Source organism: Vitis vinifera, chromosome 16 (assembly GCF_030704535.1).
Source record: "Vitis vinifera cultivar Pinot Noir 40024 chromosome 16, ASM3070453v1".
NCBI lineage: Eukaryota > Viridiplantae > Streptophyta > Magnoliopsida > Vitales > Vitaceae > Vitis > Vitis vinifera.
In genome coordinates, this window is record NC_081820.1 from 7,459,409 (window position 1) to 7,483,195 (window position 23,787).

A 23,787-nucleotide genomic window follows, 5' to 3' on the forward strand; every position below is an offset into this window, starting at 1 on the left:
TCCTATCCATTATGAGGACCTTCTATGAAGTTAAACAGAACTAACTGACAGCTAAGCTTGTGTAGCTGAGAAGAAAATATGCAGAAGAGAAAAAGGAGAATTATTTCTCATTATTCCAAGATTACATTGACACCGGTATTTATAGGCTAAGTACGGTGATCAGTTAAGGTGGGTTTGGAGAGGTTACACGGTTGCTTAGTTACAACTGTATGAGAGGCAGTTAGGGTAGAATCTGTTTGGTTATCATCCCCCCTCAAGCTCAGAGGCGGGTAGGTGACTGTGAGCTTGCTACGGAGGTTACAAAATTGTGTAATAGGAAGGTGTTTTGTGAAAATATCGGCAAGCTGATCACCGGAGGGAACATAGCAGATTTGCAGTTCTTGGCGTAACACCTTTTCTCTGATGAAGTGTAAATCTAATTCGATATGTTTGGAACGGGAGTGAAAGACCGGATTAGCAGCAAGATGAGCTGCACTTTGGTTGTCACACCATAATATAGGTGGAGAGGTAGGCAAGCAGAGCTCTTGAAGTAGGGATTGAATCCACACCAACTCCGCCGTGAGGGAGACCAACCCTCTATATTCGGATTCAGCACTGCTTTTGGAGACAAGGCGTTGTTTAGAGGAGGACCAGGAGATGAGATTCGAGCCTAGGAATACACAGTAGCCGCTGGTGCTTCGACGATCATCTGGACAAGATGCCCAGTCAGCATCACTGTATCCTTGAAGCTCCATTGAAGCAGCAGGTTGGAAGTGAAGACCAAGATGGATGGTGCCTTTTAAATATCGTAGAATTCTTTTAACAGCCATCCAGTGAACATCAGAAGGCTTTGCCATGAATTGGCAAGCTTTGTTCACGGCAAAAGCAATGTCGGGCCTGGTGAGGGTGACATATTGTAAGGCTCCCACGGTACGACGATATTCTAATGGATCCGACAGAGAAACACCATCAGATTGAGAGAGGGTACGACCGAGACGTCCTGGAGTGGGAGCTGGTTTCGAAGTCTCCATCTGAGTGCGTTTGAGAAGATCAGCAATATATTTATGCTGATTAAGATGCAAGACAGAGCCAAGTTGTTGAGCTTGAATACCCAAAAAATATGACAAAGGTCCAAGGTCCCGAAGTGCAAACTTAGTGCTGAGGTAGGAGATGAAGTGAGAAACCAACGTGGGATTACTACCAGTGACCAAGATATCATCTACGTATACCAGTAGAATGAGAATATCAGTTGCAGTGTGAAAGATGAAGAGAGAAGTGTCTGCACGAGAAGATTGGAAACCATAGTCAAGCAAGGCAATCCGAAGCTTTTGGAACCAAGCTCTAGGGGCTTGTTTGAGGCCATACAATGCTTTGTGTAATTTGCAAACATATGTAGGATAGGTGGGATTGACAAAACCCTGAGGCTGAGTCATAAAAACCTCTTCTTCCAGATCTCCATTAAGGAAAGCATTCTCCACATCCAATTGCCGAACTGGCCATTGAAAGGAGACTGCCAAAGCAAGGATAAGTCGAATGGTGCAAGGCTTCACAACTGGACTGAATGTGTCAAAGTAGTCTATCCCCAGAGTTTGGGTGAAACCCTGGGCAACTAAACGAGCTTTGTGTCTGTCAATAGATCCATCAGGGCGATATTTGAGCTTGTAGATCCAACGGCAGCCAACAATGTGAGCAGAGGAAGGTGGGGGAACCAAACTCCAAGTTTTGTTGCGAAGAAGAGCTTGATATTCACGGTTCATGGCCTGAACCCAAGAGTCATTTTTAGAGGCCTGACTGTAAGTGCGAGGTTCTGTTGTGTGCTGCACAATAAAGCTTCGTTTCTTATGAATGCCAGATTTTGCTCGGGTCACCATGGGATGAGTGTTGAGAGGTAAAGGAGGTGGTGAAGGGGCAGCTGGAGAGGAGGTGGCAAAGGGGACCGGAATTAGTGGAGGGATAGAATTGGAAGTGATGATAGGGGAGGACACAGCTGGTGATGAAGGAGCAGACAAGCTGGGTGAATTGATTAAGGCAGGTGTAGAAGAAGGGAGGTGTGGAGAGGGTGAAGATGGAGGAGATGAAGACTGAAATGGAAAAGAGGATTCATGGAAGATCACATTTCTGGAAATGTAGATACGATTAGTGGAGACATCAAGACATAAGTAACCTTTATGAGTTGGTGCATATCCAAGAAAGACACAAGCAGTTGAGCGATAGCAGAGTTTATGTTGTGCATAAGGACGTAAGGATGGGAAACACAGGCAACCGAAGACTCGGAGATGATGATAGTTGGGAAGTTTATGAAAAAGGGCTTGAATGGGAGACTGAAAATGGAGAAGTTTGGCTAGTAGAAGATTAATAAGATACACTGCTGTTTGAAAAGCATATGTCCAATATTTGGAGGGTAAGAAACTTTGAGCCATAAGAGCAAGACCGGTTTCAACAAGATGTCGAATTTTCCTCTCTGCTCTTCCATTTTTCTACGGTGTATGAGGACATGAAAACTGATGAAGAATACCATGAGCTTCAAGGTAAGGTTTGAAGGCCAAGAATTCTCCACCATTGTCAGACTGAATGCATTTGATGGTGGTTTGTAACTGGTTTTCTACCATCTTGCGGAAGGTAATAAAAGATTGGAGAGCCTGATCCTTGGTGGAAAGGAAATAAATCCAGGTATGCCTGGAATAGTCATCAATAAAAATAAGAAAGTAACGGGCTCCTGTTATAGAGATAGAAGGAGCAGGTCCCCACAAGTCAGTGTGAATGAGGGCTAAGGGGTGAGAGGCATGAGAAGATGACAAAGAATAAGGTAAGGAATGAGACTTAGCCAATGGACAAATGATACATGGAGCAATTTTATTAATCTGTAATGTAACAGAAGGATTACAAGAGGCCAAAGCCTTAGAAAGAATAGGAACTGCTGGGTGTCCAAGACGGGAATGCCAAATTGCACCATCAGAAAAGGAGCCTGTGGTCACAAACGCACGAGGAGGAGATGAGGAGGAGAACTCATATAGACCGTCCCTAAGCCAGCCCTTGAGAAGAATCTTCTTGGTGACCTGATCCTTGACAAAGAAATAGGAGGAATGAAACTCAAAGAAAACAGCATTATCCGTGCAGAATTTGGAGACACTGATGAGATTGGTGGAAAGATGAGGTACATGAAGAACTTGATTTAAGGAAAAGGTCTTGGAAGGGAAGAAAAAGGACTTGGTACCTGTGTTAAGAATGGGTAACGAATTGCCATCACCAATTGTGACTTGATCAGTACCTGAATATGGCTGAACACAAGAGAGAGTTTGAGCAGAATGACTAAGGTGGTGAGTTGCACCAGTGTCAAAGAACCAAGAATCTTGATGATCTGGTGCAGCAGCAAGCATGGCATGAGAAAAGGGAGCTTGTGCAAGTGGAACACCATTGTTGCCTTGATAGTTGATGTCAAAACGGTGATAGCATTTGATAGCCGTATGACCGAACTTGCCACATAATTGGCATTGAGGACGTGTAGATAGATGATGTGGTTTGTTATGAGCAGAGTGTATTGGGTGATTGTTTCTTGGTTGCTGAGGGTGGAATCTTGTTGGAGGTCTGTTAGAAGAAGATGAGACTTGGTGCTGAGGTCTTGACGAATGATTATAATGACGGGGTTGATGAGGTCTGTTTGGTTGTCTGGATGGAACAGAAGCCATATGGGCAGAGGCAAAAGAAGGATCTGTAGGAGACGAATGCTGGAGATGTAATCTTTGCTCATGGGTAAGAAGAATACTGTGGACGGAATGGAGAGAGAGGTCATCTTCGCGAGCGGTCAAAGAGGCTACAATAGAATTGTAGTCAGGACCTAGGCCTCCAAGAAGTTGAAGAATGTGATCTCTGTCTTTAACCGGTTCCCCCACAGCAGCAAGATTATCAGAAATGGTCTTCATCTTGAGAATGTAATCTAGCATAGAATCACCACCCTTCTTTGTGGTCTGAAATTCAAGGCGAAGCTGCATAATTCGAGCCTTGGACGAAGCAGAAAAAATCTTGTGTAAAGCCATCCAAGCTTCATGGGAAGTCTGAAACCCAACAATTTGACCCATAATATCTGGGTTTAAGGTGGAATACATCCAACTAAGAACCATGCGATCAAAACGGCGCCATTGCACAAAATCGGGATTGAGATCCCCAGTAGGTAACTCCTTGGGCGGGCAAGATTTAGTGCCTTCGATATAGTCTTCAAAGCCATTAGCATAAACTACATTTTCCATTTGAGTTTTCCAGAGAATGTAATTGCTACGGTCAAGTTTGATAGGGAGGGCATGGTTGAGGGAGAGCAAAGAGACTGAGTTGTGGTTTGAAGAAGAAGACAACTGGTGTTCAGAAGACTGGGTGGATGACGGCATCTCTGTAAAAAAAAAAATCAGGAAGACAAGGCTGGCTCTGATACCATGACAGCTAAGCTTGTGTAGTTGAGAAGAAAATATGCAGAAGAGAAAAAGGAGAATTATTTCTCATTATTCCAAGATTACATTGACACCGGTATTTATAGGCTAAGTACGGTGATCAGTTAAGGTGGGTTTGGAGAGGTTACACGGTTGCTTAGTTACAACTGTATGAGAGGCAGTTAGGGTAGAATCTGTTTGGTTATCACTAACAACCTTATATTCAATATTTTGAAGGTTCTTCATTGGACCCAGCATCTATAGCCAACAAAGAGGCATCTAAAAATCATTGCACGATTTCCCAGGAAACCATCAAGCGGTATGAGAAACAAGAAAGCGTGTTCCCCCGTTTTTTTACTTATGTGGACACTTCTAGCAGAGAACAAAAGACTATCAGTTATCTGAAGTAAATGCAAATCAATGAAGAAAAGAAAAGTCAAGACTTTAGAAGATGAACCTTAAACTCAGAGATGAAAGCAATGGTCCAGATCCAAACCATCAAAAACATGGACCCCAATGTTTTGGATTTTCAAGTAAAAACACACTGAGAAATATATACTTGATCTTGACACATACCCTTAAAAGACAAAAAACATTATAGGAAAGAAATAGCACAACTATTCATTGGGATAGTCTAAGAGTGTCCTACGATAAAAATGCCGTTTAATATAGGAAGAAAAGTCTTAGCCTCACTTTGAAGATGACGAAGAAATCTGTGCACATCGAACCAATGGCTAAGGCACCAGTTGCTGTATCCAACCAGTTTAAATAGGCAAAATAATTAAAGATGGAAACAGATGAATGCAATGGACAACCCAACCAGCTGAAAATTGCTTGCAAATAAGCTCTACTTTGAATATCCTCTTGTTTTCTATTTTAAAAACAAAAAAAAAATGATGATAACTTCTATATAAAATAAAAAACCTCTTTGAAAGTTACGTCAAGTACTGTTAGTGATGGCATCAATGTTGTTGGTTGTTAGGAATTTGGCCTCACAGCACTGCTGAAATTTCATCAGCACCTTAATTGCTTCTTTCTCTGCTGGTTTACAATAGCTGTTGTCGTTGGTTTTTCCAGTCAAATGTATTGCTTTCATGAGCACCAATATCTATTGGTCTTGATGTTTACACCTTTTGCTGATTAGTAAAATTCATGTCTAAGCTTCTGGTGTCACAACAGTAATACACTAAGCGATGTATTGTAGAAAAATGGAGAATCCGAAATCTACAATTATTTAAGCATAGGGTGAGTGTTGATGTCTTTCCCTCTCACCTTTCCAACAAGGACAAATAATTAGATAGATCTTCACGCCCAAGAAGCTTTTTTGATAGAAAAGAACATCATTTCTTTTAATTATTCTGCAATTAAGGAGCTTTTGGAAAGTTAAGTACTTGAATTAAGAACTTTCTAAATATTAAAATTAGATTCAGTTTCAAAAATGTCAAGGGAGGATATTTTATTTTGAGTAGTTATTCTAGTTTCTATTTTTGAGTTGTCAAGTCTTTGAAGGTTTCAAGATGTTAGGAGTTTCTATTTTGTTTAGTGTGAGCAGTTATAAATAGAAGATTATGTAACGTTTGAAAAAAAGAGTGATAGAAGATAATAAATTTTTAATTCTCCCAAATTTATCTTCCTTTGTAATTGTTTGTTTTTCTCTATCAACTTCATTACTTCAACCAAATTGGTATCAATGCTTTGCATATCCACCAATTTGGTATCAAAGCCATACAAAAAAAAGGGCAAGTGTGATGCACTCATTTCAACTTCCTCAAGTCAACAAAGACAACTATGATAATTGGAGTATCAAGATGAAGACTTTGCTTGGTTGACAAGGTGCATGAGAGGTTGTAGAGGAAGGTTACAAAGAGCCATAATATGAAACCACTCTATCCCTAATCAAAGGTATTTTCTGAAAGATATGAGGAAGAGAGACAATAAAGCTCTTACCATCATCTATCAAACAATGAATGAAGGCACTTTTGAGAAGATTTCAAGTGCAATCACCTTAAAGGAAGTCTAGGAGATATTAAAAAAATACACACAAGGTAGTTGAGAAGGTACAAAAAGTTTGTCTTCAAACTCTTAGAGAAGAATTTGAAGGTTTGAATATAAAAGAATCTAAATCAATCTCCGATTATTTTTCAAGAGTATTGGCTATTGTGAATTTATTAAAAAGAAACAGTAAGAGTTTAAATAATACTCATGTGATTGAGAAAATGCTTTGATATTTAGATTTAAAGTTTTATTATATCGTTGTGGTCATTAAAGAATCTAAAGATTTAGATTCTATGACAATTGATCAACTTATGGGATGAAGAGAGATTAAAAAGGAAGAGATCAACATGTCGATTTAATTGTTAATGTGCCTATGAAAAGAAATAGAGTATTTTTCTTAAACATTCAAAATGATGTTGTAAAATGTCTAAAATCTTATGTCAATGACTTCTCTTGAATCTAGCACTTAAGATTTGGATATCTTAATTTTGGTGGATTAAAATTATTGAGTAAGAAAAATATGGTGAGAGGATTGCATTCTAAAGATCATTTGGATCAAATTTGTGAAGGATGTTTACTTGGAAAACATGCCCAAAATAATTTTCCAAAAGATGCAAGTACAAGAGCAACATATGTACATGGGTCAATTCATTTGAACTCTTTTGGTAAGAATAAATATTTTTTGCTTTTCATTGATGATTTTAGTAGAAAAACTTGAGTGTATTTTTTGAAGGAAAAATCCAAAGTATGTAGTGCTTTTAAGAAATTTAAAGTACTTATTGAAGAGGAAAGTGACTAGAATATAAAGGCAATGAGATTTAATAGAGGAGACGAATTCACATCAAAAGAATTTGAAGAATATTGTAAAAATCATGGGATTTATTTGCCTCTAACGGTTCCATATTCTCCACAACAAAATGGGTAGCTAAAAGAACAAATAGAAAAGTCCTTGACATGGCTCAAAGTATGTTAAAAAGTAAGAAAATGCCTAAAGAATTTTTGGCCGAAGTGGTTGATTGTGCAGTTTATTTGTCAAACTATTTTCCTAATCCAAGTGTATGGAATAAAACACCATAACAAGCTTGGAATGGAAGAAAGCAAAGTATTTCACATTTGAGAGTATTTGAAAGCATTGCATATGCTCATGTATCAGATCAAAAGCGATCAAAGTTAGATGACAAGAGTGAAAAATGTGTTTTCATTTGTTATGACTCAAGTTCCAAAGGCTACAAGTTATACAATCCAAATAACAGAAAAATCATTATTAGTAGATATGTCAAGTTTAATGAAGATGAAGCATGGGATTGGGGTGCTCAAGAAGGCGACTATGATACTCTTTCCCTATGTGAAGAAGAAGAACAAACAATGGGAAGCTTACAAGAGATTACTACTCCACTTTCTCCATTAACTCATGAGGTTCCACCAACATCATCCTTATTGGAATGCTCTAGTGAAAGGACACCACGTTATAGAAGTTTAGAAGAGATTTATGAGGTAATAAAAGTTCAAAATGATCTAACCATGTTTTGTATTTTTGCAAATTGTGAACCAATAGGTTTTGAAGAAGTAATTCAAGACAAAAGATGGAAAGTTGCTATGGATGAGGAAATACAATCAATAAGGAAGAATGGCACATGAGAATTAAAATCCCTCCAAAAGGGAAAAAAAAAAAGCAATTAGAATAAGATGGGTCAACAAGGCAGAGAAAAATGCAAAATGAGAGGAAGAAAGATACAAAGCAAGATTGATGGTTACGGGTTACAAGCAACAATAAGGCTTTCGCTATGTGAACAAGAAACCATTGATTGCATTACCAAAAATTCAGTTTTCCATTATTTAAGCAAGCACATTGATACAAGATGTCGTTTCATTATAGAGTGCATTATGAAGAAAGAAGTGCAATTAAATTTTACAAAATCTCAAGGTCAAATTACGGTTATTTTTACGTAAATCAAGTTTAAGGAGGCATGTTGGAAAACTTGAATTAGGAACTTTCTAAATGTTAAAATTAGATTTCATTTCTAAAAAGTTAAGAAAGAATATTTTATTTTAAGTAGTTATTCTAGTTTCTATTTTTGAGTTGTCAAGTCTCAGCAAGTTTTGATATCTTAGAATTAGGAGATTCTATTTTGTTTAGTGTGAGTAGTTATAAATAGGATATGTAATGTTTGAAAAAAAAATAGAGTGATAGAAGACAATAAATTTTTAATTCTCCTAAATTTGTCTTCCTTTGTAATTGTGGGTTTTCTCTATCAATCTCATTACTCTAACCAAATTGGTATCGATGTTTCCGCATATCCAATAGGGGTTCAGTTCCATTGTAAAGTTTTAAATGCCACACATTAACACAAGAAAAAGACTTTTGCAAAAGAGCCAAATAACTAAGATCTTTAGTTCATTGTTGATTACACTCTGCAATATTGCTACTTAAATATAAACCACCCAAGCACTTTTACATTCTATAGAGTTGTGCTAACTCATCCCACTTGCCCAACAAAGCCACAAGGTAAAACTCCACCACTAAGAGGGCTAAAAATGGAAAAAAAAAAACTATGCAATGATATATAATAGATACAAACAACTAAAATTTTCAAGGAAATTGTGCTTAGATAAATTTAATCTTTGTTTTCCCTTTTGTTCTTCTTTCTCTGTTTTCTTTGTTGCCTTCCAAAAGTCTTCACAAACCATTTATGTTTCCATATTGTCAAACAGTACAATTTTCCAATCAAAATCACTTGGGAAGCATTTCCAAAGGATGAAAGGGATGGTGTTAGTAACCATCCCTTAGATCTTTCACATACCCTTAACAAAGGATTTCCACACAATCTTGGGTTTCCATCAAACAAACTATTTGGAAATGTATCAAATTATTTTCTCTATGGTATAGGCCCTGTTAAATGGTTATGAGACACACTAAAGAATGTCAGGGAGGTGAAAGACCTCAAGTGCCTCATTAAACTACTAGTAGTCAGATAAAAGGACCCCAACTCTAAGTCAAGGTAGTGTCCATTTTCACCTCTTTACAAGAAAATAAATAGAACAATATAATAAACACAAGGTAGTCATATTACTTCTGGTATATAAATTTTTGGCCTTCTAGTTGTTGCATCCCACTAGACAAGAAACACATGGATTTAAATCTCTTGAAGAAAACTATGGTAAGATAATTTGGGGCATGTTTAACAACTATTTTTTTTAAACATTTTTTTTTTTTTGTTCTTTGTGGTTGGATGATTTAGGGCATGTTTGACAACTATTTTTTGATGATATAAAATGTATTCCATTTTTATTTTCCTAAATTTTTTCCATTTAGATTGATTGGAGTTTTTGGGTGAGTCAATGCTTTAAGGTGTTGAAAGGAATAATTTAGGTGAAGTATACAAAACTTTATAATTAGTAGGAAGTGTGTTCTTTTATCTTTTTTCTTCTTTATATTTCTCTTTCCAACTTACTCTTTTAGATATGTTATGTTTAGTTTTCAAAAAAATTAAAAGGAAAAATGCGAGAGAAATAAAATAGAGAGAAAAAGTAAATAAATAAATAAATTATTTTTATATGTTATTTTAAATTTAGTGCATTTATTTTATCTTTTATACATATGAATTAAATAATTTGAAATGCATGAATTTTTAACTAATTTTAATTACATTTTTTTTTCCTATTTTCATAATAAAATAAAACATAAAAATAATTTTAAACTTAGTATTTTTTTTATTTCCTAGGTAATTTCTTGAAACCAAACGTAGCATTAGGCTATGTTTGATTCCTCAAAAGATTTGAGGGAAGACAAGAGAAACAATAAAAAGGAAAAAGAGTTTAAAACTAATAATTTATTTTTTTGATTTCAATTGTTTTAATTCTTTTATATAAAGACTAAAGAATTTAAAATTATATAAGTTTTTAATTAATTTTAATTATGTTTGATTTTCATTTAAAGTAAAACCAAGCATGAGTGTGGACCTGCATTTTTCATGTGCGCCCCCACTCGATTGGCGAGACTTGCTTTTATTTGTGAAAAATTTAGTTTTGGAAAAGTCAGAGTCGCCAGTTATTTGATTTTATTTTAAAAGGAAAATAAAACAAGAAATAAAACTCTAAAAAATGACTCCATAGTTTTTGGAAAAGCGTGTATTTGAAAAACCTGAGTATAGGTCTGGGGATCAGGTTACTTATTGGGAAGGTACCTCTAGGAGGTAGCACCCCTCTAAGCCCTATAAAGGTCTCTACTAACTAAGTTGAAGGAAATGCGACAATTAATTGGTTCATTATAAATTCCTAAGTAGGATAGGTGATTTCTAAAATAACATGTCTAACAAGAAAATCAATCACAATCATAAAGAAGATTTAAGGTGCGTACTTAGGCTACTTCTTAAGCGCTATCACAAGACATCAAAGTTAGTTCAAATAATATATCATCCAGCATGCACTTTATAAAAAATAATCGAACAATGAAGCATATATATCAAGACACTTGGCACTATCGAACATGGGTATAGTTCACAGTGACAAGCATATTCACATAATTTAGAAAGTGGGTGTTAGGGGGCGTACTTGGATAGCATAAATAACTTGTAACGTGCTTATGAGGGGTCAGATAACAAATAATAAAATAAGAAATCCTAACATACTTGTTATCTAATTAGCATAGCAAAAATGATTAAAGTATACGAAATTATCAATAATCACATACATCTTGTGTATAATTTTTAAAAAATACATAGATATGATTACAACAAGTATCGAAGATGGTAGCAAGGATGAGTTTAAAAAAAAAAAAAAAAAGATTTTATATAGGGGTTTTACCAATTCCCCAATTGATATACACAAATTTAGCCTAGAATTATCCCATTTATTTGGGACTACAAGCTTGGATTCGTATCTTATTTAAAAAATGTAGTTTTTATTGAAAACTAAGAAAGATGCAAACCGATCAAGACATGGTTGCATATTATTTAAGAAAATAAGATTTTGATTCTAAGGACTCTAAATAACTTTTGAAATGCATTTTAATGAGGAATATTTTGAGAAAAGTATTTTATTTTAAAATAAAAGAAATTATTTTGAAAACAACAAAACATAAGAAACAAAATACCAAGCAAAACAAAAGAAAACAAAATCACAAAGTAAATTTTTTACAACCCAGCAAACTAAAGTGGTGAGAATGGAAGCCAATATTCACTATTTTCTTATGGCCTCTGAAAAGTACATTCGACAAGAGACTATTGAAATAATAAATTATTAAAATTTAGATCAAATAAACTAACAAGGTATGCACCAAGAATTAATGACTAAGATTCAAGAAACGCCTAAATTGAGAATAACAAATCAAGAGCTAGCATAAGATCAATTAAACACTCAAAACACATTTAAACTAAAAAAAGAAAAAAAGAAAAAATAATAATAATAAATTAAACTGGACTAAAATTGGAATTAAAAACATCAACTTTATCTAACATGATTAACTAAACTATTGGATTAAAATCACTAACACACTTAGACTAAAAGATAGATTTAAGGTTAAACTAATTCAAAATTATAAACATGAACTTTATTTGACATGACTATTTAAATTAATGAATTAAAATTACTAACACACTTGAACTAAAAAATAAATAAATAAATAAATAAAATAAAATAAAATAAAATGGGCTAAAACTAAACTAATTCGAAAAAAAAAAGGCACAAACTTTATCCTATATGATCAATTAAACTAATTACCTAAAACTCCGAAAAACATTGAAATTAGACCAAATTAAATCAGGGCAAACTAAAAACATGATTTTTCAAACATAGAATCAATTTAATTAATGAACTAATATAATAAAAATACCTAAACTGAATAGAATGAACCAACTTAAATTAAAACAAACTAAAAATGTGAACTTTCAAAAGATTAATTTTATTAATGAACTAAAATTATAAAAGTACCTAAATTAATTAAAATGAACCAAATTAAATGAAAGCAAACTAAAGGAATGAACTTTCAAACGTAGAATCAATTTTATCAATAATCTAAAACTAAATAGATGAATTAAATTTAATCAAAGTAGGCTAAAAACATGATTTCTTTATGTAAAATTGATTACAAAAAAAAAAAATTAGAAACTCACAAACACATCATGAAGAAAATCAACACTAAACTAAATCGGAATGAAAAATAAGAACTTTATCATGTAGAATTAATTAAACTAATCATAAAAAAAACATCTAAACTAACTAAATAAATTAAAATAAAATTTTAAAAAGAACTTACCTTAAATGCGTGTTGTTGTGTAGCAACCTTTTCAGACTGGGTGAGTCGGTCAAGTCCCCAGCTTTATGTAGTAACTTGGCAGGTTTTTTTTTTTTTTTTTTTTTGGGAAAGGTTTATACTCCTGAGAGAAAGGAATGCTAATGTAAACATGAATTCACTGTGCCTTCTAATAACATTGAAAAATCCCGTTGCATCTTCTTCTTGTTTATCCTTCGCTAGACTGCCCTTCCATAACTCAAATTCCATTTTGTCCATATCCGGTGGATAGAAATTTGCCCTAGGTGGTGTCATCAAAGGAAATGCAGCTCTATACTCAAGACCCTTCCATCCAGTTATAGACTTTGTGGCTTCAGGGAGCAACTTAACAGCTGAATCTGCAGTTGTTAAAAATGCCTTATTTTCATCAAGGCAGGACCTAAGCCGGAGGTGGCATGGTGGTTGAGGTTGGCGAGACGAGATCCGAAGTGAACGCCGACGAGATCGTATTGAATGAGGCGGTAGACATCGACGACAGTGACAGCGTCGCAAAGCTTGACGCAGGCGACAAGCACGAAGACAATTGCGATGACGGAGTAGACTGATTCGAGCATCTCACCCTCGCGACCTTTCCTTGTCGCCATGGGACTCTAGGCTAGGGTTTTGGAGATCCGATCAGCCTCGTTGGGCTGACTGAGAATGATTGATCCGAGCCAAATATAATAATACAAATAATGCTATTAATATTAAATTTTGATAGTGGTGGTCGGAGCGGGGCTTCCAGCCTTCGTTTGAGTCGGCTCGGGTGCAGTCAGTTTGGCTCTGGTGTGTTTTGCTTCAGATGCATATTTTAGCAATATTTGTAATATGATATGATAAGGATCTGAATATATGAGTGTTTTCCCGAAAAACAGGCCACTGACCATATGGTTTGCACCGGATTTTGCATGAAAAAAATCCACTCGAACATCAGGGTCGTCATTCGCCAAGTCCTCGTACGCAGCCTCGAATGCCTCCTGCCAGAATCTCGGCAATCTTCCCCGTCGGCTGTTGGTGTACACATCCCACATGTGCTTCACCACCTTCTCTCTCCTCCATTTCCAGAACATCGAGATCGTCGTGGATGTGGGAGTCGAAGTCGTCGGAAATATGGTTGAGGTTGCTGGCGGACCACCGGAGAGTAACGGTCCCGGTGAACATAGACCACAAAGTAAGGAGCAGAATCGCTGCCAACGCTCAGAACTTGTACTGACCCTTCCCAAAAACGCTCGCATCTGAGCTATCTTTCTTCGCATTTGTGGTCGGCGCCGTTGTCGGAAGGAAATCATCATCCTCCATTGCTACGTCGTCTCGATCACACAGATTTGCCGGATTCGAATTCGAATTTCCGTTTGATCAAACAGTGAATCCCTTGTGGCCCCCTTCCTGCGTGGTTGTCTTCTCATGTCAGCAAGGGCAGAAAAACGATCTTCCTCCTCGTTTGGTGCTGCCCTTCTCTCAATAGCCGGCTACCTCCCGTCTTTCAATGGTGTGGCTGCTCTTCTTTTGGACTCCCCCACTCAGCCCGCTGTTTGCTTTCTCACCTTCTCTCGTTTTTTCTCTTGGTGCGGCTGTCGATCTTGCTTCTCAATGTTCCCCTCATGCCAAGAATGGTACGGCTGTTCTGAAAAAAAAAATCTCTCAATCCTCTGGCTGCCTTCCCCTGCTCAGAAAAATAATCCCTCATCCTTTCTTTATTTTCTCTCTTTGGTGCATCTGCGGATCCTCTTCCTTCAGGTTCAACAAGGTAGGTATGTACTCATCTCTTCAATCGCGGGGTGAATCGCCAGTGAATATCGACAAACAGTTGCGTATGTGGCTTCCAAAACAGCATCCTGAATCCTTCTCAAAAATCCCACCGATTCCCACCAAACAGCAGCCCCCAAATACCCTTCTTTTTTTCCTTTCTGAATTTGTGCTCTTTCAACCTTTCTTCTTTCACGCGGCTGTCAAAAGATTTTTCTTAGAATCTCATGCAAAACAAATAAAAAATAAAAGAAAAATAAAAATACAAATAAAAGAAAACTAAGGGTTAGAAATCCAAAATATGTAATTTTAAACAAAATTAAAAATATAGATCACATGCATAACTAAAATGAATTATCAACTCAAGCAACTCTCTATCAAAATAAATTAATAAATAGATAAATAAAAACAAAATAAATTAATAAATAGAGAAATAAAAACAAAATGAATATGATTATTAAGTTCATGCAATTTCCTAAAAATAAATAAATAAATGAATGAAACAAATAAATAGAGAGATAAAAAAACAAAAAACAAAAACAAAATCAAACACATACAAGTCATACAAGCTATGCAACTATGCAATCCATGCAAACTATGCATCCATGCAAAAAATGATCTAAATAGGTCTGGGTGCCTAAATGAGCCTAAAGTGATGCCTAAATGGGCCTAGGGTGCCTAAATGGGTTTAGGGTGCTTAAGTGGGCTTAGGGTGGTGCCTAATGGGCTAAGTGTATCTAAGTGGACCTAAAGTGGTGCCTAATGGGCCTAAGGGGGCCTAGGGTGGTGCCTAATGGGCCAAGTGTAGTGTCTAATGAGTCAAGTATATCTAAATGGGCCTAAAATGGTGTCTAATGGGCCTAAGGTGCCTAAGTGGACCTAGGGTGGTGTCTAATGGGCCTAAGGTGTACTTAAATGAACCTAGGGTGTCTAAGTAAGCCTAAGTCTAAATTAGGGCCACCAAGAGTCACAATAAGGTTAGATAAATCTCTCAACCAAAGTCCCTAAGGTGACTTAGAAAAAATAGGTAACACGAGTAGTAATGGGTCACCAGGGAATTGTTGTAAAGTACTAAACGAACAAACAATAGGGCATATGCTAGTAGGATAAAATGGAGGGTCTACAATGAGAAATATACATATATTTGTACATCATGAATAAAGTATTTATACTAAGTACAATATGTATAATGCATGTGAATGTACAAGGCAAATGCCTTTTATCGTCAAAGGCCAATTTCATCATCAACATGATCAATTTTTGAAGTAAAAGACATTTTTTTTAGACCTTTGCTTTATAGGTAAACTTCACTCATTTGGACAAACCACACATTGAGTATTTTTGGGAAAATATTGTAGAAGTGGTTGAAATTTAATGGTTGAATCCTGTACTCACAATGTGTAGTGGCAAGTTAGGTCAAGTTAATTGTATTTATACATCAAATACAAAGAATTGTACTAAATATATATGGCATGTACATAACATTTCAATCTTCATTCTTTAAGGTCATTTCTTTATAGAAGTAGGTCAAAGTTGATGGTTGATCACTATAAAATAGTGTTTGTGTGTGCTTACTCATCATGTTAAATAATCTTACATTTATATTGATGGAAATAAGGTTTCAAATTACCTTCTAAAATGTCTAAAATCTAGATTGGTTGTTTCATTGACAAATTCTCTGTCCCAAATTGTGAATGAAACTACAAAAAATGATAACCACTCTATTTCCATAATATAAATGTCTTAATCATCGTTTTAACAAAGAAAAATAGAATAAATGTAAGAGAAAAAACTTATAGAAGCATATTCTTTCAAACTTTTTTTAAAGAGATTATATATATAAAATGTAGTTTGTTGAGTAGTTTTAACTACCAAAAACTATTCCCCATATTTCTCAATTTATTGGCTCGGGTCAAGTCAACCCACTTGAGTACCCAAACCCATCTCCAACATACACATTATGTACAGAAAATTTGTACTTAATGCACAAAATAGTTGTATTAAATATATGACACATATAAGACAATTTTGTTTTTTATCTCCAAAATGAAATGTAAAATTTGGTATTAACTAGAAATTATAATTGATATAATTTCAAATCTTATAATCTGTTTGAAATCTAATGAATAATATCGGAACAACTTGTTTAACTCTATGTAGATTTTATTGATCTTACTCGTGAAAACATGAGAATGACTTGTGTTCATTCTTCTTCCATCATATATTTGGTTAAATTGGTGCAAATATGATAAGCTCTTTAATTTTTTAGCTTGATAAAAATACTTTAGTTGAAATACCAAAAATTATGATTTTATTAATACTGATTTTTACCATTACAAAGTCAAAAAATAAAATAAATAGAAAAAAATAAAAGATTCACTTGGGTTTGTTCTTATCCATGTCTATGCTAGAAAGTACAATATAAATATATTAATATTTCTAATTTGATATACATATTCAAGAGCAAATACTATTTAAATTTATCTATGATTCAATGGCTTACTATTATTGTTTTATTTTTTTAATTATTTTTTTTTAATTTTTCCATCATCATCATGTCAATCATCTTATTCTAATGATTTAAGAAGAACTGATTTTATTATTTTAAGTTATGAAACTAAAGAAGTGCACCAACAACAAAGGGGCTTGGTTCTAATCCAGACTTTCCTATTCTTTGAATCAAGTATGGGGAAAACAATCATTAGCCACAACCATCTTCATTTTCCTTTGCAATGAAGGGTTTTCTTGTCAAATACCTTTTTTTAAAAATTAAAAAAAAAACATTTTTTAGGCTTAAAATACTTCTTAGAATCACTGTCAAACAAACTCTAAGCAATTTTTTGATACTACAAGTGATTTTTTAAAATCTTTATACGTATTTTGTAAGTTTTGTCAAACACCAGTTGTTTTTCAAAAATACTTTTTAAGCTAAAAACATTTTCTAAAATTACTGTCCAACGAACTCAAAGTCTCTTACTTTAATACCCTTAAAAGTTTCAAAAGTTTATTAAATTATTGGTGGTAACTTTTACAAGCTTATAGCTTACAATTGTCATGATGGCATCGAGATGGCATCGTAGTCGATTAGCCGCAATGTGTTGGGCTAGAGTTAGAGGGGGTGGCAGCAATGCAAAAATGGAGAGGGGGTGAAGGGTTGTAGTAGATGTCAAGGCAAAAGGTAAGGGGATGAGTTTAAGGGGCAAAACAACATCGTTTTGAAAATGAGAAAAAAAAAAAACCCTTTTGAACTATTCAATTTGTTCAAAACCGACTAGACTAATAGGTTCATCGGTCCAACCGTCAATTCTAGTGGTTCAAGGCCAATTCAAAGGTTTGTCGGTTTAAATGCACAAACCAAACTGAAATGGTAGCTAGCCAATGATCCGATTGGTAGGATCGGTTGGTCCGGCCCAGTTTTTAAAACCATGATTTAAATTGTATAAGTGCCTTATTTCGCTTATTTTGGATATGAGTACGAGTTTGCACTTTTACAAACCTCATGAAGCATTTAAGTCTTTCTCACATCCCATTCCTCATCCTAAATCCTTAGGCACATCATCAAGGTTTGAATTTGAATGTTCTATATCAATGGTCCATTCTTGGAAATACTAAACATTTTCAATCAGTAATTGCTACAACTTACTTGGATTTAAAATTGAATTAGTGAAAGTATTCAGTGTTTGTATTCATTGTTTTCTTAATTAAGTTTCAATCTTTTAATAAAAAATCACAATTTTCACAAACTAAAGTTTTCATAAAAAGTAGTAGTTGAGTCAATTTAGGCAAAATAAACTAGTACACTTGTTTCCTTAAGGTTGATACCTAATACTACAAGTGGAAGTAACTCTCTCTATGATTTTTCTTAATCAGAGTTACTACATTAACACTATAGTGATCTTCTACATAACATAGAAGTTCTATTAGCTAGTAGCATTTTAAATTAATCAAAGAGATAGAATTAGATGTTAGAAACTTTTGTCTCTCATACCTCTAAGAACTATCCTACATTTTTTTCCTTACACTAATAATTTTTCTCCATGAATGTCTTGAATGTTTCATATACAATATATAAGTTTTCAAAATAATTGATGACAACAACCACTGTCTTAAAACCTAACTATACTTATTATGAAATTTGTCAAATACAAAATAAATGTCTATAAGCTCAATTGAATATCAAAATGATTTCCTTGAGAGAAAATGAAGCACTTATACTATTTCACAATAATAACTAATAAAAGATTTTGGTTCTCTTTAATTTAGTAAAAGAAAAAGAAAAACAATGAATAAAAAACAACATTTCTTGATTAATATAATTGCAAGAATGTAAATTTTGTCAAATTAATCGAATTCTTAACTATCTAGTTGTTATTATGTAATTCATTTAAGCATTAATATGGTTATTATAAAACAATTGAATTACTTTATGTCTTTGATTATGAAGGAGAACCTGATAAAACACTCTATAAATATTATTTAATCCATTTGTGAGACTTGTATTTCAATTTGGAATAGAATAATTTATGTTCGGATAGAGCCCTTAAAAGCATGACATGTTATAACATTTATTTGGATTTATGATTAATAAGATTCCAATTTCTCTTTTCTCTCTTGTTTTTTGCATTATATTTTATGAGCATTCTGACTTGATTACATAATAGGAGGATTTATAACTTTAGAATTGTAGAGGTAGTCTTGAAAGGTTGATAGATTTCACCTAATGCACCCAAGTCATGTGCAATGTAAGAGACATGGATTGAATGCTCAAATCAATGTCAATACATTAAGAGGATAACAAGGGGATAATTAAGTCTTATTTTGTTATATCATGTCTTGCTTTAAATGGCTTAATCCAAACAAACTTCTACTAGCCCCAAAAGTAAACCGGGCACTACAAAAAGATTATGTTCCATAGTCATATCACCTCCTTGTATTATCTCATAGTAATGTAAAACTTTATCTTTATGTGTTTCATCTTCTAGTGATATTTTAGTTCTTTAAACTATGTCACTGTCCTACTGTTATCATATAATAGTATCTTAAACAATATAACCAAGGAAACTATCCATAATCCAAAAGGCTTCCTTTGTTGCTATAGAACCAATAAAAACCACTTAAGAGTGTATACATGCCTAGAGGTAGACCTGCGAGAGTCCTCATTAGACTAAAAGTCCAATTCCTGGTGAAATGAGTACCAACTCATCGCAAAGACTCACAAGCATATAATCTCACGTTCTCCAAAGATACTTGAGTATGTGCTTAACATCCACCCAAAGCTCTAATAAGGAAATAGATTAATATTTACTCATTATTCCTACAACCAAATAAATATTTGGTCTAGCACATAGCATTGCATATTTAATACTATCCATTGTAAAGGCATAGGATACCACCTTAATGTGATATCTCTCGATAGATGTCCAAGGACATTGATCTTGAAAAAGACAACCCTAAACCCAAAGGGTAACAAACCCTTCTTGGAGTTTTGCATCATGTACTTGATTAAATGTTCATCAATGTAGGTGACATGGCACAATTTTTCTATTCTTGCAGTCTGAAAGGACCTTAACCCCAAGAATATATTGCACTTTCCTCTAGATTTTCATCTAGAATTGAGTAGACTACCATATCTTGACCAATGATAATATCCCTATGTCATATCCAATAAGTAGATTGTCATCTACCTATAAGATCTTAAAGCATCACCATGCTTCCTTGTGTCTTTTGTAAAATCTTAGAGCATCACCATGTTTTCTTGTGCCTTCTTGTACACATAAAGCCCTTTGCTATGAAAATGTTTCGTTGTTGTATCTTATAAATGAGATACACTGCAATAGATATGAGTAGTTTGGTGGATTTGAGTATGGCTACTATTGAAAAGGTTTTCTATAGTTGAAACAAAGTTTCAAATTATAACTTTAGCTACAGTCTTAACCACATAAAACTCAAGTTTTCCATTTACTCTTGTGTTCCTCTTGTAGACTAACTTACACTTATGGGTTTTATCCCTTTAGGTGTTTCTACAAGAACCTAAACTATGTTAGAATACAAAGATTTTAACAACTTCATAGTTTCTTATCTTAAGTGAGCATAAACATTGCTCATCTCTTCATCATAATATGCAGGATATAAACCTCCAACTATGATAAGGCACCGGTGTACTAGAAATCATAAGAATAGTATGTCTTTAATTTTTTGGATCCATAATATCCTATGCAATGTGGGACTATCTTCTAAAATATCACCCAATTTGTACCACTCTTTGTCTTATTCCTTATCATATAGTCTTCATAAAAAATTTGACATTTGTGTTAACAAATATCTTCTAATAATCCTAACTAGAAAGGTAATAACCAAAAATCCTCTTAGATATCTTATAAATTGATATACCTCTTAAGAAAAAGAGGTTTTACACAGTCTATAAGACATATCCCAAAAAGAATCTAGGATAAGATGAGAAACTTATTCGTAATCTTACTATGTCCATCCAAGTTTGATATCTTCTTTTCACCTCTCTATCTTGCAATGGAGACCTTGGTGCACATAACTAGGAAATAATCACATGCTCCAATGAAAAGAATCAAACTTACTAGACATATCACCTTAATATAATCAAAGTGACTTGGCATACCCAATAGGTTATTTGATCTTGCCTTGAATTCAATGAATGTATCTAAGGCATTGGATTTCCTATGTACATATCCAAACCATGAGTAATCATCACTAAAAGTGATGAAATACCCATACCCTCCCCACGCATGGACAATAAAAGTTCCATAAATGTTAGTATGCACTAACTCCAAACATTCCTTGGCTTTAGTCCTCTTTGTCATTTTACCATCTATACAAGATTCATAGATTAGAAAATATTTTGGAATCAAAGAGTCCAAACTTTACCAGTATTTGGATCCTATTTAGATTAATATGACCTAGGTCTAGATACCAAATGTTTACTAGGTTTAATCTTGAGATTTGACTATTCTTATCACTTGGCAAAGTCATAATGGAATACATATAAAAGAAGAAGATATTATCTGCCACTAACCTGCATAACTAACCTTGCATTTGAAGCAAAGGTAAGTATAATATCATCATTTAACCTTCTCATTTGTTGAATATCCTATAAGGACTTACAGATAGTGGGCCTAGAATCTATCCACCATAAATAGTGAAATCTACCACTAAACACTCAACAATAAGAAAATGATGTATACTTTTTTTTTTTTGCTTTAGGTAAATTGGATATTCATTTTCTAATATCCTAAAAGGTCACAAAGGAAACACTTGCCCTTAAGCTTGCTCGAAGGAATCACTTTTCTAATGTTGTTCTTTTTCTTCTTGACAAAAGAACCTGAAGAACCTTTTACTTCCATATAAACACCCTATAATATTTGAGAATCCCCTTAGCTACCTCGAAGGAAAATGACAAGGTCTCTAAGATCATATGAATACTAGTGTTCATAACAATCCTAAGAGTAGCTTGTCAAAGCTAACCTACCCCTATCACCAAATAACCATCGCAAATTAGAAAGAGACTATCAAAGTCTCTAGTAATAGACATGTGTTGCTATTGCAACACATTATCCAAATATCCAAGTATTAAACACTTGGTATTTTGATCCATCTAATACCACCTAGATATACCACTCTTTCCTTTTGCTAAGTTAGTTCATAAGGAATAGCTAGCTCCACCTAAACTAGCTTCTATACAATTAGTTACTATATCCAGAATAAAATTAGTTCAATTGATTAGTTAGGTTTGGTCTATTGTGAGAAAGAGGATGATAATAAAACCAACATGATATCTATAATAAATAATATAACCAAGTATATGACATAATTGAGCATTCAAGGCAATTGGTAATTAATTTAGCAAAAATGCAGCGCTTTCAAACTACATGTCCTTTTGCGAGGTATCCTAATATCATAAGAATCAAGACTACGCGAGGTAGGTCATGACCTTATAACTAGTTAGAGACCCTCTCAGATTGATCTCCCTATCTTAACCATAAAGATATCTAGAGATAAGATCAACATACCTTTTATTTGGCCCATAGATTATACAAGTGGGACCGCGTGAGGCGATTTTACCACTTCATATCCAATATCAAGTGTATAACCATTGTCCATAATTATCAATGTCATCAAGTAAAGAATCCCATCGTGGGGGTGGTCACTCCCTCTACAGTCATATCTAGTCTTGTCCATGTGAAGAGTTCATACCTCCTAATTCTTAAGAATAACTCACTATGGGGATGGTAATGAACCAAAATCGAGATGGGCTCGTCAATGGAGGTCATGGGCTTGCCTAAAACCCTCTCCAAGTTAATCTTTTGAGATATATAAGAGCATTTTAAAATCATTAGTAATTTTCCTAATGAATAAATTATCTACTATTAGAATTTTCAAAAATATTTATTTCAACCTAGTATAATAGGAGAATACCAACATGAAAAATTTTAAATTTTCATGACAGTAATTTTCAGAAAGAATTTTGATAAAATATCTACTCTCAAAATTTTAAAAACTATTTTTACAAAATTCTCCTTTTATACACAATTCCAATTAATAAATATTTTATCTAGGAAATGTTTCAAAGAAATTTATTTCTATCAAATTACTAAGCCTTTTGGTAATAATCTTTTAATCATAAATTATCTCTAATGAAAATTTTCAAAATATTTATTTTCCAATTTGGAAACTCTTACGTAATAAGGAAATTACCAATTTATGAGATTTTGAATAATCTTTAGAGTATCTTATCCAAGAAAGGAATTTTTGCTTCTCATATTCAAAAATCCTCATAAGATTTACTTTCCTTATTTCTTACACTTTTCCAACTTAATAAATATTTTCATGGCAATTTCATAATAATTTATTCCATTGAATACTACAAAAAATAGAACCTTTTAGTAATTCCTCAATGGATAAAATATTCTCTATGAAAAACTCCAAAAACAAAAATGTTTATTTCCAAAAATGAATTCAGCAATCTATTTTGGAAAGTATTTTAAAAATATTTTATATCTCAATTAAATTACTAAAACTTTCCAAAAATTATTTTGATAACCCTTCTTATCATAAATTATCCATCATGAGATTAACAAATTCGTTATTTACCTTTTAAACTAGGACTCTTGAGCTAAAAGAATTGTCTTCTTATTCCTTATCATTGAACTATCTAAACCTAATAGTTTCCTCATTCTTTCTAGGGGGAGAGCCTAGATGACCAATTATAGATGTAGTTTTCCTTCTCTCACCAAGAAAAAATAGGAAAATTTCCTAAAGTTTAATAAATAGATAGTTCTAAAGAAATAACAATCTTATTAGTAACAATCAGTTTAAATAAATAATATTGAAAAATGGTTTCTCATAAAAATT

General features: G+C 33.9%; 1 pseudogene; it reads right to left on the reverse strand.

The window, feature by feature from the left end:
* Positions 1 to 13,367: 13,367 nt before the first annotated feature.
* Positions 13,368 to 14,104, reverse strand: LOC100262944 (uncharacterized; annotated as a pseudogene).
* Between the last annotated feature and the right edge of the window lie 9,683 nt (positions 14,105 to 23,787).